The following is a 17667-nucleotide window of genomic DNA, read 5'->3' as shown; positions in this document are numbered from 1 at the left end:
GTATTATATTGGTTATTTGTTATAGCACAACACTTTGTTAATAAATGCTGCAGCATACTGTCGTATAATAACTATAGTGGACTAATAAACTGCGTTTATTAGTTAAAATATTAATTAAAATACGTTTTTACTACAGTGAACTGTGGTGTATTGTAGTATAAATTTCAATTTTTTGACGTTGTTGTATTACCATAGCAATATTCATTCAGGTACTTTACTTAAGTGTGTGTGTGTGTGTTTAATGTTTGTTTGAAAATTAATTTGCATAGTTTAAAGCTAATTTGCAGCCCTCATCCCTGTTTAGGCTTCACATTTAAAAAAATAATCCACAAATAAAAACAATACAACAAACATTCATTTTCTTTTCGGTTTAGTTCCTTTATTAATCTGGCGTCACCACACCGGAATGATCCGCCAACTTATTCAGCACATGTTTTATGCAGCGGATGCCCTTTTGCTTCAGCTGCAACCCATCACTGGGAAACATCCATACAGACTCATTCACACACACTATGGCCAGCTTAGCCTACCCAATTCACCTATACCACATGTTTTTGAACTTGTTGGAGAAACTGGAGCACCCGAACATGGGAAGAACATGCAAATTCTGCACAGAAGGCAACTGGCCCAGCCAAGGCTTGAACCAGCGACCTTCCTGTGAGGCAAACGTGCTACCCACTGCACCACCGTGTCACACAACAAACATGTACAGTATCTACAGAGCCACAAACAAAAAAATGTAAGTCAATCTGCATACTAAAGAGAGATGTATACGTGACCAACCTAAAAGAATAAAACTTTATGTTCACATTGCTGTCAAGATTTCAACCATTCTTTCAGCTTTACTGAAAGAACTGGGAGTTCTGATCTGATCTAATTTTAAATCAACAGGCAAGGCATTCCATAGATGTGAACCTTTCACTGAAAAGGATGGCTGACCCATAGTGGTTCTGCATAAGCGGGTTCTACAAATCCCACTTCCTGCCCCTCTAGTCTTTGCCCATCACTGCTGAATTTATTTACCAACTCACAGACTATTTTAGGGGCAAGACCATGTATACACTTAAACATGGTTATTCAAAATGAAAACTTAAAAAAAAAACTAACAAAAAATCTTTACAAAACTTAACTCATCAACTTCCAGTAGCTCTATCATGTCTACCATGTGTGTAGAGTCTATCATGTACAGAGTCTACATTTTATAGAGTGTATCAAGTGTGTATATGTATATAGAGTGTGTATCTTGAGTGCAATGTGTGTATGTGTATCATGTTTGTAAATGTATAGAGTGTATTGTGTGTAAATGTGTATTGCATTCTCTTCTTTTTCATTCTTTTATACCCTGTTTTAACCTGTTTTTTTTTTTCATTTTTATTATTTGTTTTTATTTTTGTTATATTTGTCTCTGAAATGAACTATATAAATAAACTTGCCTTGCCTATATGTATAGAGTGTATTGAGTGTATATGTATGGAGTGTATTGTGTTTATATGCATAAGGTGTATAGGGTGTCATATGCAGTGTATCACGTGTGTATATGTATAGAACTGGGCTCTATCCAAGACAGAAGTGTGTTGTGTGTATATGTATAGGGTGTATCATGTATCAACTTCCAGTAGCTCAGTGGTAACCTGACTCTCTTCTCATGCCAGAGACTCCGGTTCTATCCCAGACAGGAGTGTATCGTGTGTGTGTGTGTATGTATGGTGTGTAATTTCTGCGTACGTGTAGAATGTAACGTGTGTATATGTATAGAGTGTATCATGTTTGTAAATGTATTGAGTGTTTTGTGTTTATATGTATAGGGTGTCATATGGAGTGTATCATGTGTGTATATCTATAGACCCGGATTTTATCCCAGACAGGAGTGTGTCGAGTGTATATGTATAGAGTGTATTGTGCGTATATGTATAGTGTGTATCATGTGTGTGTGTATATGTATAGAGTGTATCTTAAGTGCAGTGTGTGTGTACATGTATCATGTAGTGTATCGTGTGTGTTTGTGTGTTCATAGAGTGTATTGTGTGCGTATATGTATTGTGTTTATATGTATAGGGTGTCAAATAGTACAGTATACATAAACATTGTTAGCTAGTAGCTACAATATTAGGATATACTAGACTTGCTGTTTATTTGTTAGAATATTTACTGGAGAAAATATTTATATTCACTGTATGTAGTATACTTGATCATACAATATAAGGTTTGTATAAAGTGTACCATGTATCAGTAGTGTACCATGTGCTTCCCGTAGCTCAGTGGTAAAGTGTCTTTCCTCTCATGTCAGAGACCCGGGTTCTATCCCAGAGCCTGACAGGACTGTACCATGTGTGTATATGTATAAAGTGTACCGTATATGTATAGGGTGTATCATGTGTGTAAATGTATATAGTCCATCATGTGTGTAAATGTATAGGGTGTATGTATAGAGTGTACCATGTTTGTGTATTATGTATAGAGAGTTTCATGTGTGCAGATGTATAGAATGCATTGTGTATGTATAGAGTGTATCATGTTTGTAAATGTATAGAGTGTATTGTGTTTTTGTGCATGGAGTGTATTGTGTGTATATGTATAGGGTGTATCATGTGTTCTCAACTTCCAGTAGGTCAGTGGTAATATGACTTTCAACTCACGCCAGAGACCCGGGTTCTATCCCAGACAGAAGTGTATCGTGTATGTATAGTCATATGCATATGTTTAGAGTGTATCGTGTGTGTGTTTACGTATAGAGTGGGTTGTGTGTATATGGGGTGTATCTCTCCTCTCACACCAGAGACCTGAGTTCTTTCCCAGACCCTGAAAAGACTGCATCATATGTGTGTATATGTATAGGGTGTATCATGTGATTATGTAAAGAGTGTGTCATACAAACGTATATGTTTCTTTGCATGTTTCATGTACTGTATTTGTGTATTCATAGTTATTTACGTAAATATACACAATACACATGTAATTACAAACTTTATCTTGAATGTATTTACATTGCTATTACATGGTAATTACATCCCAGATAATATTAATCAATGTGTTTCTTTGTAAATTTTTTATGTACAGTGTATATATAGTTTATACTTAAATGTACACAGTATACATGTTATATGTAATTACAAACATATATTTTGAATGTAATTACTAGTTAGAATGTAAATGTAGTTACGCCCAAGATAAAATTTATAAACTTAAATATTTCTTTGTATATTGCATGTACAGTATTTGGTTATTTATAGTTGTATACGTAAATATACACAGTACATATGTAATTACAAACGTTTATCTTGTGTGCATATACTATGTCATTACACTGTAATTACATTGTAGTTACATCCAAGATAATATTTATGAACTTAACTGTTTCTTTGTATAGTTCATGTACAGTATTTGTGTATTTATACGTAAATATGCGCAGTACATATGTAATTACAAACTTTTATTTTGAATGTAATTACATTGTCAACGCATTGTACTTACATTTGTACTAAAATTGTTATAACACTGTCAGTACATTATAATAACAATGTAATAACGTTGTAGTTACATTGTTAAAGCATTGTAACAACATAGTTTTAACATTGTCATTACATTATAATTACTATGTAATAACACTGTAATTACATTGTTACAACATTGTATTAATAACGTTTTTATGTTGTAATTACATCTATGATATTATTGTAAATGTGTTTTTGTATATTTAGTGTACAGTATTTGTGTGTTATAGTTATATACATATACACAGTAAACATGTAATATGTAACCACAAACTTTTATCTTGGATGTAATTATTATGTTGTTACATTGTAATATCACTGTGATTACAGTGTAATTGCATCCAAGATTTACAAATCCTGTTTGTGTATTTCATGTTCAGTGTGTATTTATAGCTATATATTTAACTATGCACAGTACACATGTATGCGATGTGTAATAACAAACTTTAATCAAATATATAAACATGTTTGAACCAGTGTGCAATTATCTTGAATGTAATTACTGTGTCGTTACACTGTAATTACATTGCAGTTACATCCAAGATAAAATTTATAAACTTCAATATTTCTTTGTATAATGCATGTACAGTATTTGGTTATTTATAGTTGTATACATAAATATACACAGTACACATGTAATTACAAACGTTTATCTTGTGTGCAATTACTATGTCATTACATTGTAATTACATTGTAGTTGCATCCAAGATAATATTTATGAACTTAACTGTTTCATTGTATATTTCATGTACAGTATTTGTGTATTTATACGTAAATATACGCAGTACATATGTTATTACAAACTTTTTTTTGAATGTAGCTACATTGTCAACACATTGTGCTTACATTTGTACTTACATTGTTATAACACTGTCACTACATTATACTTGCATTGTAATAACATTGTAACTACATTGTTGTAACATTGTATTAACATGTTTTAACAGTGTAATAACATAGTAATTACATTATAATTACTATGTAATAATATTGTAATTACATTGCTCTAACATTGTTATAACATTGTAATAACATAGCGTTCATGTTGTAATTACATCTATGATATTATTGTACATGTGTTTTTGTATATTTGGTGTACAATATTTGTGTTATAGTTATGTACATTTACACAGTACAGATGTAATATGTAACAACAAACTTTTATTTTGGATGCAATTACATTGTGATTACAGTGTAATTGCATCCAAGATTTACAACTGTGTTTGTGTATTTCATGTCCAGTGTGTATTTATAGCTATATACTTGAATACGCACAGTACATATATATGTAATATGTAATAACAAACTTTAATCAAATTTATAAACATGGTTGAACCTGCGCGCATTTACTGTTGTTACGTTGAAATTACATATGTCATTTCATTGTATTTACATTTTAAATATATTCTAGCTACATCCAAGATATTTATATATGTTTCTTTGCATATTTCATGTACTGTGTTTGTGTATTCATAGTTATTTACGTTAATATACACAATACACATATAATTACAAACTATTAGCTTGAATGTAATTACATTGCTATTACATGTTAATTACATCCCAGATATTATTTATTAGTGTGTTTCTTTATATATTTTATGTACAGTGTATTCTTATAGTTTATACTTAAATGTACATAGTATACATGTAAAATGTAATTGCAAACTTTTATCTTGAATGTAACTACTGTGTTGTTACATTGTAATTACATTGTAGTTACTTCCAAGATAATTTTTATAAACTTCTATATTTCTTTGTATATTGCATGTTCAGTATCTGGTTATTTATAGTTGTATATGTAAATATACACAGAACACATGTAATTACAAACTTTTATCTTGTGTGCAATTACTATGTCATTACATTGTAATTACATTGTAGTTACATCCAAGATAATATTTATGAACTAAAATGTTTCTTTGTATGTTTCATGTACAGTATTTGTGTTTTTATACGTAAATATACGCAGTACATATGTAAATACAAACTTTTATTTTGAATGTATTTACAATGTAAATACATTATACTTACATTTGTACTTACATTGTTCTAACACTGTCACTACATTATAGTTACAATGTAATAACGTTGTAATTACATTGTTATAAAGTAATTACATTGTAATAGCATAGTTTCAACACTAAATACATTGTCATTACATTATAATTACTATGTAATAACAATGTAATTACATTGTTCTTACATTGTTATTACATTGTATTTGCATTGTTATAACATTGTAAATACAGCTATGATATTATTGTAAATGTGTTTTTGTATATTCCGTGTACAGTATTTGTGTGTTATAGTTATATACATATACACAGTACACATGTAATATGTAACTACAAACTTTTATCATGGATGCAATTACTATTGTTACTTTAAAGTTTGGCACTAGGGTTTAAGAGGTAACATTTATTGTGATTAAAATTTGTGGTAAGTAGGTGGCAAAATATCAAAACCACAACCAAAATACTGCAAAAATAAGTGAATTTATATACAATAGTGAAAGTAGTCAAACAGCAAAAAAAAAGTATTATTTACAAGATCTCTCAAAAGAAAATCAATCAATCAATGTATATTATGGATGGGGAAACGAGAATTAAGTGGCACCAAATAAATGAAAGCAATTTAACAAAAACCCCAAATCTAGCTAATATTTACCCTTTAAACTATCTAATAGAAAATAAACAAACAAAACATCTTCAGCGTTTCACGCTATACCTAGAACTACTCTTCTAACCAAAAATACGGAGAAAACTTACAGCGGGTGGCGCTCACTTCAAAACTAGTGTGTTTAGACAGAGGAGTTATCTGCGTGATGCCAGGCGTATGTCACGTGTGTTAATGTATATAATCCATCATATGTGTATGTATGAAGTTTGTGTAAGTATGGGATGTATCATATGTGTGTATATGTACAGAGTGTTCCGTGTGTGTATATCGTGTGTGATTGTTTATAAGGACTAAGCTATTAAATACTGTAATTCTCCGAATGGAAAATCTATATGTATGGAGTGTATATGTATAGAATGTATCATGTGTGTATATGTATAAAGTGTACCATGTATGTGTATCATGTGTGCATATCTATAGAGTGTGTATTTATAGTCTTATGTGTTCCTTCCAGTCGCTCAGTGGTAAAGTGTCTTTCCTCTCATGCCAGAGACCCAGGTTCTATCCCAGAGCCTGACAGCACTGTATCGTGCGTGTGTGTGTGTGTGTATGTGTATAGGGTGTATCATATGTGTAAATGTATATAATCCATAATCTGTGTAAATGTATATGGTGTATTTATGCATATGTATAGAGTGTACCATGTTTGTGTATTATGTATAGAGTTTCATGTGTGCAGATGTATAGAATGCATCGTATATATATATATATATATATATATATATATATATATATATATATATATATATATATATATATATATATATAGTTTTTGTAAATGTGTTAGTTTTGTGTGTTTGGAATGTATTGTGTACTATAGAATGTATCATGTGTGTATATGTATAGAGTCTTTCATGTGTGCATATGTATGGAGTGTATCATATATGTATAGGGTGTATCATGTTTGTATATGTATGGAGTGTATCATGTGTCATCACCATCCAGCAGCTCAGTGGTAACGTGACTCTCCTCTGATGCCAGAGATCTGGGTTCTATCCCAGACCCTGACAGGACTGTATCCTGTATGTATGTATACTGTATGTGTCTATATGCATAGGGTGTATCATATTTGCAAATGTATAGAGTGTATCGTGTGTATCAATGAAGTCTGTATATGTATGAAATGTATCGTGTACACACAGGATACACTTATAGGCCTATTCATTATTGATTAATTTAATATTAAACACACTGTAATTAAATTTAAAAAAGAAAGGCATAACTTCAGGAAAAGTGCTCACTGCGGTTTCCGTGATTTCTGTGGTTGCTTAGTTTCTCTGCCATTGGCTTGTCAGTGGTGCGACATTGCATTGTTTGAATCAGAGAATAAGACTAGGCCTATATAGCCTATTTTAGTTATTTAGCATAATATATAGTTATTTAGTTTAATTAGTGTAATTTATAAATATATAAACTTTTGGATTTAGCAATAGGCCGAGTATAAAACTTAATTTACTTGTAAATACAAAAGATTATGCGGTTTAGTTTTTTTTTTTTTTTTGACTGTATCGTGTGTGTATATGTGTATTGTGTATAGCGTGTATCATGTGTGTGAATGTATATAATCCATCATGTGTGTAAATGTATAGGGTGTATGTATGCATATGTATAGAGTGTACCATGTTTGTGTATTATGTATAGAGAGTTTCATGTGTATGTATAGAATGCATTGTGTATATGTATGGAGTGGATCATGTTTGTAAATGTATTGTGTTTTTGTGCATAAGGTGTCATATGGAGTGTATTGTGTGTATATGTATAGGGTGTATCATGTGTTATCAACTTCCAGTAAGTCAGTGGTAACATGACTCTCCTCTCACGCCAGAGACCCGGGTTCTATCCCAGACAGAAGTGTATCGTGTATGTATAGTCATATGCATTTGTTTAGAGTGTATCATATGTGTGTGTTTATGTATAGAGTGTGTTGTGTGTATATGTATAGGGTGTATCTCTCCTCTCACACCAGAGACCTGAGTTCTTTCCCAGACCCCGACAAGACTGCATCATGTGTGTGCATATGTATAGGGTTTATCATGTGATTATGTATAGAGTGTGTCATTTGAAATCCACTTCCAATAGCTCAGTGGTAACGTGTCTTTTTTCTCACGCCAGAGACCCATTTTCTATTCCAAACCCTGACAGCACTGTATCGCCTGTGTGTATAGGGTGTATCATGTGTATTTGTATAGAGTGTATCATGTGTGTCTTCAATATTTGTATATTGCATGTACAGTATTTGGTTATTTATAATTGTATACGTAAATATACACAGTACACATGTAATTACAAAGTTCACCATGGAGGTGAAAAGGAAGTTCCCTGACCAGGAATCAAACCCAGGCCACGGCGGTGAGCCCGCCGAATCCTAACCACCAGGGAAGAGCCGGCAAAAACTTGCCAGGAATCCTGGAAGAGCATCCCATCCACACAACCTCTTGCCATAAAAACAAAGCAGAATGTGTGGTGACGGAACTCCAGGTTGACATAGCCTTGTCCTTGTTTCAAACAATGTGCTAACAAGGTGCTGAACAGAGTGCCAGTGGCACAAAGGATAACCCTTATAACTAAGGATCAGAAGATTCTAGCTTACGGAACCCATGAGACTGTGTATGAGAGAGTGCATAAATGTATGAGTGGTACTTGTGCAAGAGGGGCAGTGAAATGCACACAATCAGAAAGAACTAAAGTTTGTGCAAAGACTGGCCCTTACAAGTGATAGCTCCCATATGGTCTAGCGGTCAGGATTCCTGGTTTTCACCCAGGCGGCCCGGGTTCGACTCCCGGTATGGGAAGGCTTGAGCATTTTTGCTTCTGCCCTTTTTGGCCAGCAGACGAAGTGCAGCAACCTTAAGGGGGTGGGCTTGTGGAAGACTCTTGTAAGCCTTCGATATCTCAGTTGGTAGAGCGGAGGACTGTAGGTGGGATGTTGGCAATCCTTAGGTCGCTGGTTCGACTCCGGCTCGAAGGAGGTCTTTTGCGCTTAGAGCTGCTTTCATGCCTGTGCAGTTCGAATACGTCTTAGTTGCTAGAGCTCAAAGTTCTCCTCCTGGAGAGGAGAAAGTCTCAGACCCTGGATCACAGTTCTTCTAGGGAGGGACTGTCACATGTTCTGTAAGAGCATCCTATCGACACCACAACCTGACATAGTAACAAAGCACAGCATGCTTTGAATGAACTCCGTGTTGACAGAGCCGTGTCCTTATTACAAGAAACAAGCTAACGATGACAAACTAAGCAGACAGGGCCAGTGGCGCAATGGATAACGCGTTTGACTATGGATCAGAAGATTCTAGGTTCGACTCCTGGCTGGCTCGCTTTGGACTGTCAGTCAGTGCAGTGCGGTCGCCTTTCCCCCCGCTGGAGCTGTTCAGTTCCACTCTGGAGTGAATCGAGTTTCTGGGGCTGCCAGCACAGAACCTGTTGGGTGCTCCTCTGGTTTCAAAGGCTGTCCCAACTGCTGATTTTTATTAACAGCTACACCAACCAAAAACCCAGCCTACTTGTTGCAAAAGTCCCCACCACTTAGAAGTCACCCAGCCAACTTGCAGCGTAATCTCTTCTACTTGTAAGTCTCTCAATACCTAAGTGCTCTGATAAAACATGCATAAAAGAAACTATGGCTTTTAACCTCCTCTTGGAGAGGAGAGAGTCTCCGACCCTGGATCTCAGGTTATCTATGGAGGGACTGTCAGGAATCCTGGACGAGCATCCCATCCACACAACCTCTTGCCATAAAAACAAAGCAGAATGTGTGGTGACGGAACTCCAGGTTGACAGAGCCTTGTCCTTGTTTCAAACAATGTGCTAACAATGTGCTAACACCAGGGAAGAGCCGGCAAAACTTGCCCTTAAGCCTAGTTGTGGGCCTCCACGCAAGTGTGCTGCAGCTCTTCTGAAAAAAATACGTAAAGCACTTTGAATTGTGTGTATATGTATAGAGAGCATCATGTGTGTGTATATGAATAGAGTGTATCATGTGTATGAGTGTATATATGTATAGGGTGTCAAATGGAGTGTATCATGTGTGTATATGTCCCAGACAGGAGTGTGTCATGTGTATATGTATATTCATGTGTGTATATGTATAGGGTGTATCGTGTGCAAATGTAAGGAGTGTATCATGTGTGTGTATATGTATAGAGTGTATCTTGAGTGCAGTGTGTGTACATGTGTAGTGTGTATCATGTGTGTATATGTATAGAGTGCATCATGCGTGTTTATATGCATAGAGTGTATAGAGTGTATATGTATAGAGTGCATCGTGTGTATACAGATAGAGTGTATTATGTTTGTGAATGTATAGAGTGTATTGCGTATTTGTATTGCGTTTACATGTATAGGATCTATAGGGTGGCAAATAGAGTGGATCGTGTGTGTATATGTATGGAGTGTATCTGTATAGATTGTCATCAACTTCCAGTAGCTCAGCGGTAGCATGACTCTCCTCACACGCAAGAGACTCTGACAGGAGTGTATCATGTGTGTATATATATAGAGAGTGTATCATATTTGCAAATGTATTGTGTGTGTATATGTGTAGTTTATCGAGTTTGTAATAGATATATATGCTGTTTAATATTGTGTGTATATGTATAGAGTCCATCATGTGTGTATATGTATAGGCTGTATCATGTATGTATGTATGTATATGTATAGTGTCTACCGTATCATCAACTTCCTGTAGCTCAGTGGTAATGTGACTTTCCTCTCATGCCAGAGACCCAGGTTCTATCCCTGACCCTGACAGGACTGTGTAGTGTGAGTATATGTACAGGGTGTATCATGTTTGTAAATGTATGTAGTGCATATGTATTGGGTGTGTTTATATGTATGGAAAGTCATGAATGTATATGAGTGTATCATGGATGGAGTGTATTTGTATAGGGTGTATCACGTGTCATCAACTTCCAGTAGCTCAGAGGTGGCGTGACTCTTCTCTTACGCCAGAGACACAGGTTTTATCCCAGACCCTGGCAGGACTGTGTCGTGTATGTATAGGGCAGGGCTATTCAATTGGCGGCTCGCGGGCCGAACCCCGTCCCCGAGGCAATATGTTCCGGCCCTCCAAATAGTGTGACCACATTAAGCGAGTGAGTGGCACGAGCAGCCGAAAACATTTGGATATGTTTGTAAAAAAGGCCTTTTGCGCAATGCACTGATATCGCAAACAGAGATGCAGTGATTAGCCGATTTCACTATTAACCGCGCTTGAATTAATTATGGTTAATTAATCGTAAAGGCTTCTCAACGCCGCGTTTCTGTTGCAAGAAACAAAACTGCTACAACTAAACAAAGTTATGCCAGCTGTGCGCTAGTTTAAAGTTCCGAGTTTATACTGAGACTTATACGCACGCACATTGGATTAACTGTAGCAGCAGGCTGTTCACATATTGTGTCTTTTCTGCACGCAAGTTTATTATTTCCAATGGAGATCCGCGCATATAGGGAGCGGTGCTCGCATGGCTCGCAAGCGGACCGACGCACTCGGATTATTACACAGTAGAAATTATCTCATGTTGTAGTGGTGAGAGTTGTGCCTGGCTTTCAGTGCAATGTAAACAAAAGATATGTTAGAAGAATTATTACAAATTATTAAAATGATTATGTATGTATGAACGCAGATGATAACAACAGTGCATTTAAATTCTTAGCTAATATAAAGCCTAAATTAACATTAGACAAATACTTTTTTTTAATTTTTTTTTTCTTTGTTCTGTCGTTTATTTTCATTGTAAAATTATCACTCAGATTTAAATCAATAACGTTTTCATTTATTTTTAAGTCTAAAGAGAGAAATAGACTATAGTTTGTTTCTTTATTAATATTTTGTGCTGTATTTGGTTACTGAGCAGCAATAAACAACACTTTAAAATATAAACAGTTTTCTTGTGATTTTCTAAACTAGTAGTGTTTTGAGTTTAATAAATGCATAATAATCGTGATAACCGTAAAACCATGACTAATCTTCAGACTATAATCGTACAACTAAAATCTATCATTGTTGCGTTCCTAATTGTTACGCAGTTTAAAACATAACAGGAGGTTTAAGGAGGTTCAAAAAAGTAATCAAAAGATGGTTGTTTGATGAGGATAATTAGTTTGCATGGTGGACAAGGATGTTTTTATTTTATATGTTACTGGATTGTGTATAGGGTTGTAGCTGGAAGGCCACTCGCTGCGTGGGACGTATGTTGGATAAGTTGATGGTTCGTTCCGCTGTGGCGATCCCTGATTGATAGAGGGACTAAGCCGAAAAGAAAAATTCATGAATGAAGGAATGTATTTGTGAATTATTTTGTTCCCGTTTTAAAAATGTATGAGGTACTGTCTGTTTTATGCATCATCGGTATTTTGAAGCCAAACTTTGTTTTATTTAACAGCGAGGACCACAATGGAAACAAGCCCAGGGTTTTATTGTGTTTTTATCCTCGACAGTTTTTATTTCAAAATGTATGGGATACTTGTACAGCTTGTCTAAAATCTGTCAAATAAAATAAAATTCAATTCAATTCAACATATGAAGGTGTCTGATTGTAGTAGAAGCCTACTTAACTCTACTGCACAGTGTCACCATATTGCAACATAATACTTATGTTCATTTCCCTATCACTGTTTCTTAAAGACCAACATAATTTTTTTGTTGGAAAGAGAAGACCTTAGAGTAGCCAATGATGTGCTTTGATTAAGTCACATGACATGCTGTGTTTTTCTGTAGCGCAATCTATGACAGACTGACGTTTATTATGAGTTGTTGCTGAATGCAAATGTAAACGTCAATAAAACAAAGAATCAAATGATGTCAGATTCACAAAAAAAATCTGTAACATCACCTCCAGTAAGTTATGATGACATGGTCATAACAATATATTTTTTAATTAAATTAAAATTAGTTTCTTGTAAATCAATCAAATGTATGTGTTACCAAATGGCAACACTGTGCAATAGTGGAATGTGCAATATTGCAATGGGTTAGCTAGTAAAAGTGGATATGAGATGGGTTTTAGTGACCATGAGAATGATGCAAACTGGACATTTGATAGAGACAGTTCAGGTAAGTTAGCTCAGAGGCAGATAAGACAGGCGTTGTATAGTAAATAGTACAATATACATAAACATTGTTAGCTAGTAGCTACAATATTAGTATATACTAGACTTGCTGTTTATTTGTTAGAATATTTACTGAAGAAAATATTTATATTTACTGTATGTAGTATACATGATAATCCAAAAAAGAATGGAATAAATAACAGCTGTTGTATAAAGTGTACCATGTATTTGTAATGTACCATGTGCTTCCCGTAGCTCAGTGGTAAAGTGTCTTTCCTCTCATGCCAGAGACCCGGGTTCTATCCCAGAGCCTGACAGGACTGTATCGTGTGTTTGTATAAAGTGTACCATGTATAGGGTGTATCATGTCTGAAAATGTATATAATCCATCATGTATGTAAATTTATAGCGTGTATGTATGCATATGTTTGTGTGTTCTGTATAGAGAGTTTCGTGTGTGCAGATGTATAGAATGCATTGTATGTATAGAGTGTATAATGTTTGTAAATGTACAGATTGTATATGTATTGTGTTTTTGTGCATAAGGTGTCATATGGAGTGTATTGTGCGTATATGTATAGGGTGTATCATGTGTTATCAACTTCCAGTAGGTCAGTGGTAACATGACTCTCCTCTCACGCCAGACACTCGGGTTCTATCCCAGACAGAAGTGTATCGTGTATGTATAGTCATATGCATATGTTTAGAGTGTATCGTGTGTGTGTTTACGTATAGAGTGTGTTGTGTGTATATGTATGGGGTGTATCTCTCCTCTCACACCAGACCTGAGTTCTTTCCCAGACCCCAACAAGACTGCATCATGTGTGTGTATATGTATAGGGTGTATCATGTGATTATGTAAAGAGTGTTTCATACAAACGTATATGTTTCTTTGCATGTTTCATGTACTGTATTTGTGTATTCATAGTTATTTACGTAAATATACACAATACACATGTAATTACAAACTTTATCTTGAATGTATTTACATTGCTATTACATGGTAATTACATCCCAGATAATATTAATCAATGTGCTTCTTTGTAAAATTTTTTGTACAGTGTATTTATAGTTTATACTTAAATGTACACAGTATACATGTAATATGTAATTACAAACTTATAACTTGAATGTAATTACTGTGTCGTTACATTGTAGTTACATTGTAGTTACTTCCAAGATAATTTTTATAAACTTCAATCTTTCTTTGTATATTGCGTGTACAGTATTTGGTTATTTACAGTTGTATACGTAAATATACACAGTACACATGTAATTACAAACTCTTATCTTGTGTGCAATTACGATGTCATTACATTGTAATTACATTGTAGTGACATCCAAGATAATATTTATGAACTTAACTGTTTCTTTGTATGTTTCATGTACAGTATTTGTGTATTTATATGTAAATATATGCAGTACATATGTAATTACAAACTTTTATTTTTTAATGTAATTACATTGTCAATACATTGTACTAACATTCGTACTTACATTGTTATAACACTGTCACTACATTATAGTTACAATGTAATTACATTGTCATAATATTGTAATAACATAGTTTTAACATTGTAATTACATTGTCATTGCATTATATTTACTATGTAATAACATTGTAATAACATAGTTTGAATATTGTAATTACATCTATGATATTATTGTAAATGTGTTTTTGTATATTCCGTGTACAGTATTTGTGTGTTATAGTTATATACATATACACGGTACACATGGAATATGTAAGTACAAACTTTTATCTTGGATCTAACTACTATGTTGTTACATTGTAAAAACATTAATTGCATCCAAGATTTACAATCCCTGTTTGTGTATTTCATGTACAGTGTGCATTTATAGCTATATACTCAAATATGCACCGTACACATGTATACAATATGTAATAACACACTTTAATCAAATTTATAAACATGTTTGAACCTGCGCGCAATTACTGTTGTTACATTGTCATTACATATGTCATTTCATTGTATTTACATTTTAAATATATTGTAACTACATCCAGGATAATATTCATAAACGTAAATGCTTCTTTGCATGTTTCATGTATTGTTTTAGTGTATTCATAGTTATTTACGTAAATATACACAATACACATGTAATTAAAAACTATTATCTTGAATGTAATTACTGTGTCGTTACATTGTAATTACATTGCAGTTACTTCCAAGATAATATTTATAAACTTAAATATTTCTTTGTATATTTCATGTACAGTATTTGGTTATTTATAGTTATATACGTAAATATACACAGTACACATGTAATTACAAACGTTTATCTTGTGTGCAATTACTACGTTGTTATATTGTAATTACATTGTAGTTACATCCAAGATAATATTTATGAACTGAACTGTTTCATTGTATATTTCATGTACAGTATTTGTGTATTTATTTGTAAATATACGCAGTACATAATTACTTTTATTTAACTTTTATTTTGAATGTAATTACATTGTCAAAACATTGTACTTACATATGTACTTAAATTGTTATAACACTGTCACTACATTATAAATACAATGTAATAACGTTGTAGTTACATTGTTATAACATTGTAATAACATAGTTTTAACATTGTAAATACATTGTCATTACATTATAATTACTATGTAATAACACTGTAATAACATTGTAAAAACAAAGTTTTTATGTTGTAATTACATCTATGATATTATTGTAAATGTGTTTTTGTATATTTCGTGTACAGTATTTGTGTGTTATAGTTATATACATATACACAGTACACATGTAATATGTAGCTACAAACTTTTATCTTGGATGTAATTATTATGTTGTTACATTGTAATATCACTGTGATTACAGTGTAATTGCATCCAAGATTTACAAACCCTGTTTGTGTATTTCATGTACAGTGTGTATTTATAGCTATATATTTAACTATGCACAGTACACATGTATGCGATGTGTAATAACAAACTTTAATCAAATATATAAACATGTTTGAACCTGCGTGCAATTATCTTGAATGTAACTACTGTGTCACTACATTGTAATTACATTGCAGTTACTTCAAAGATAAAATTTATAAACTTCAATATTTCTTTGTATTTTGCATGTACAGTATTTGGTTATTTATAGTTGTATACGTAAATATACACAGTACACATGTAATTACAAACGTTTATCTTGTGTGCAATTACTATGTTGTTATGTTGTAATTACATTGTAGTTGCATCCAAGATAATATTTATGAACTGTTTAATGTTTATGAACTGTTTCATTGTATATTTCATGTACAGTATTTGTGTGTTTATACGTAAATATACGCAGTATATTTGTTATTACAAACTTTTTTTTTGAATGTAGCTACATTGTCAACACATTGTACTTACATTTGTACTTACATTGTTTTAACACTGTCACTACATTATACTTGCATTGTAATACCATTGTAACTACATTGTTGTAACATTGTATTAACATAGTTTTAACAGCGTAATAACATCGTCATTACATTATAATTACTATGTAATAACATTGTAATTACATTGCTATATTATTGTTATAACATTGTAATTATATTGCTTTAACATTGTAATAACATTGTACTTAAATTGTTTTAACATTGTAACAACATAATCTTCATGTTGTACCTACATCTATCATATTATTGTACATGTGTTTTTGTATTTTTGGTGTACAGTATTTATGTTATAGTTATACATATACACAGTACACATGTAATATGTAACTACAAACTTTTATCTTGGATGTAATTACTATGTCATTACATTGTAATAACATTGTGATTACAGTGTAATTACATCCAAGATTTACAACTGTGTTTGTGTATTTCATGTACAGTGTGTATTTATAGCTATATACTTAAATATGCACAGTCCAGATGTATGTAATATGTAATAACAAACTTTAATCAAATTTTATAAACATGTTTGAACCTGCGTGCAATTACTATGTCATTACGTTGTAATTACATTGTAGTAACATCCAAGATAATATTTATGAACTAAAATGTTTCTTTGTATATTTCATGTACAGTATTTGTGTATTTATTAGTAAATATACGCAGTACATATGTAAATACAAACTTTTATTTTGAATGTATTTACACTGTAAATACATTATACTTACATTTGTACTTACATTGTTCTAACACTATCACTGCATTATAATTACATTGTTATAAAGTAATAACGTTGTTATAACATTGTAATAGCCTAGTTTCAACACTGTAATTACATTGTCATTACAATATAATTACTATGTAATAACAATATAATTACATTGTTATAAAGTAATAACGTTGTTATAACATTGTAATAGCCTAGTTTCAACACTGTAATTATATTGTCATTACAATATAATTACTATGTAATAACAATGTCATTACAATGTTATAACAATGTTATTACAATGTTATTACATTGTTATAACAT

At 32.8% G+C, this 17667-nt stretch overlaps 3 non-coding genes across 3 annotated transcripts; all 3 read left to right on the top strand.

The window, feature by feature from the left end:
- Positions 1-8893: 8893 nt before the first annotated feature.
- Positions 8894-8965, top strand: trnae-uuc (transfer RNA glutamic acid (anticodon UUC)). Its single transcript has one exon. It is a non-coding gene; the product is annotated as a tRNA-Glu (tRNA).
- An 89-nt stretch (positions 8966-9054) lies between these two features.
- trnay-gua (transfer RNA tyrosine (anticodon GUA)) lies at positions 9055-9141 on the top strand. Its single transcript is given in 2 exon segments — positions 9055-9091; positions 9106-9141. It is a non-coding gene; the product is annotated as a tRNA-Tyr (tRNA).
- A 273-nt stretch (positions 9142-9414) lies between these two features.
- Positions 9415-9487, top strand: trnah-aug (transfer RNA histidin (anticodon AUG)). Its single transcript has one exon. It is a non-coding gene; the product is annotated as a tRNA-His (tRNA).
- The last annotated feature ends 8180 nt before the right edge of the window (positions 9488-17667 follow it).

Source organism: Danio aesculapii, chromosome 22, assembly GCF_903798145.1.
Source record: "Danio aesculapii chromosome 22, fDanAes4.1, whole genome shotgun sequence".
NCBI lineage: Eukaryota > Metazoa > Chordata > Actinopteri > Cypriniformes > Danionidae > Danio > Danio aesculapii.
This window is presented reverse-complemented; position numbering and strand designations above follow the sequence as displayed.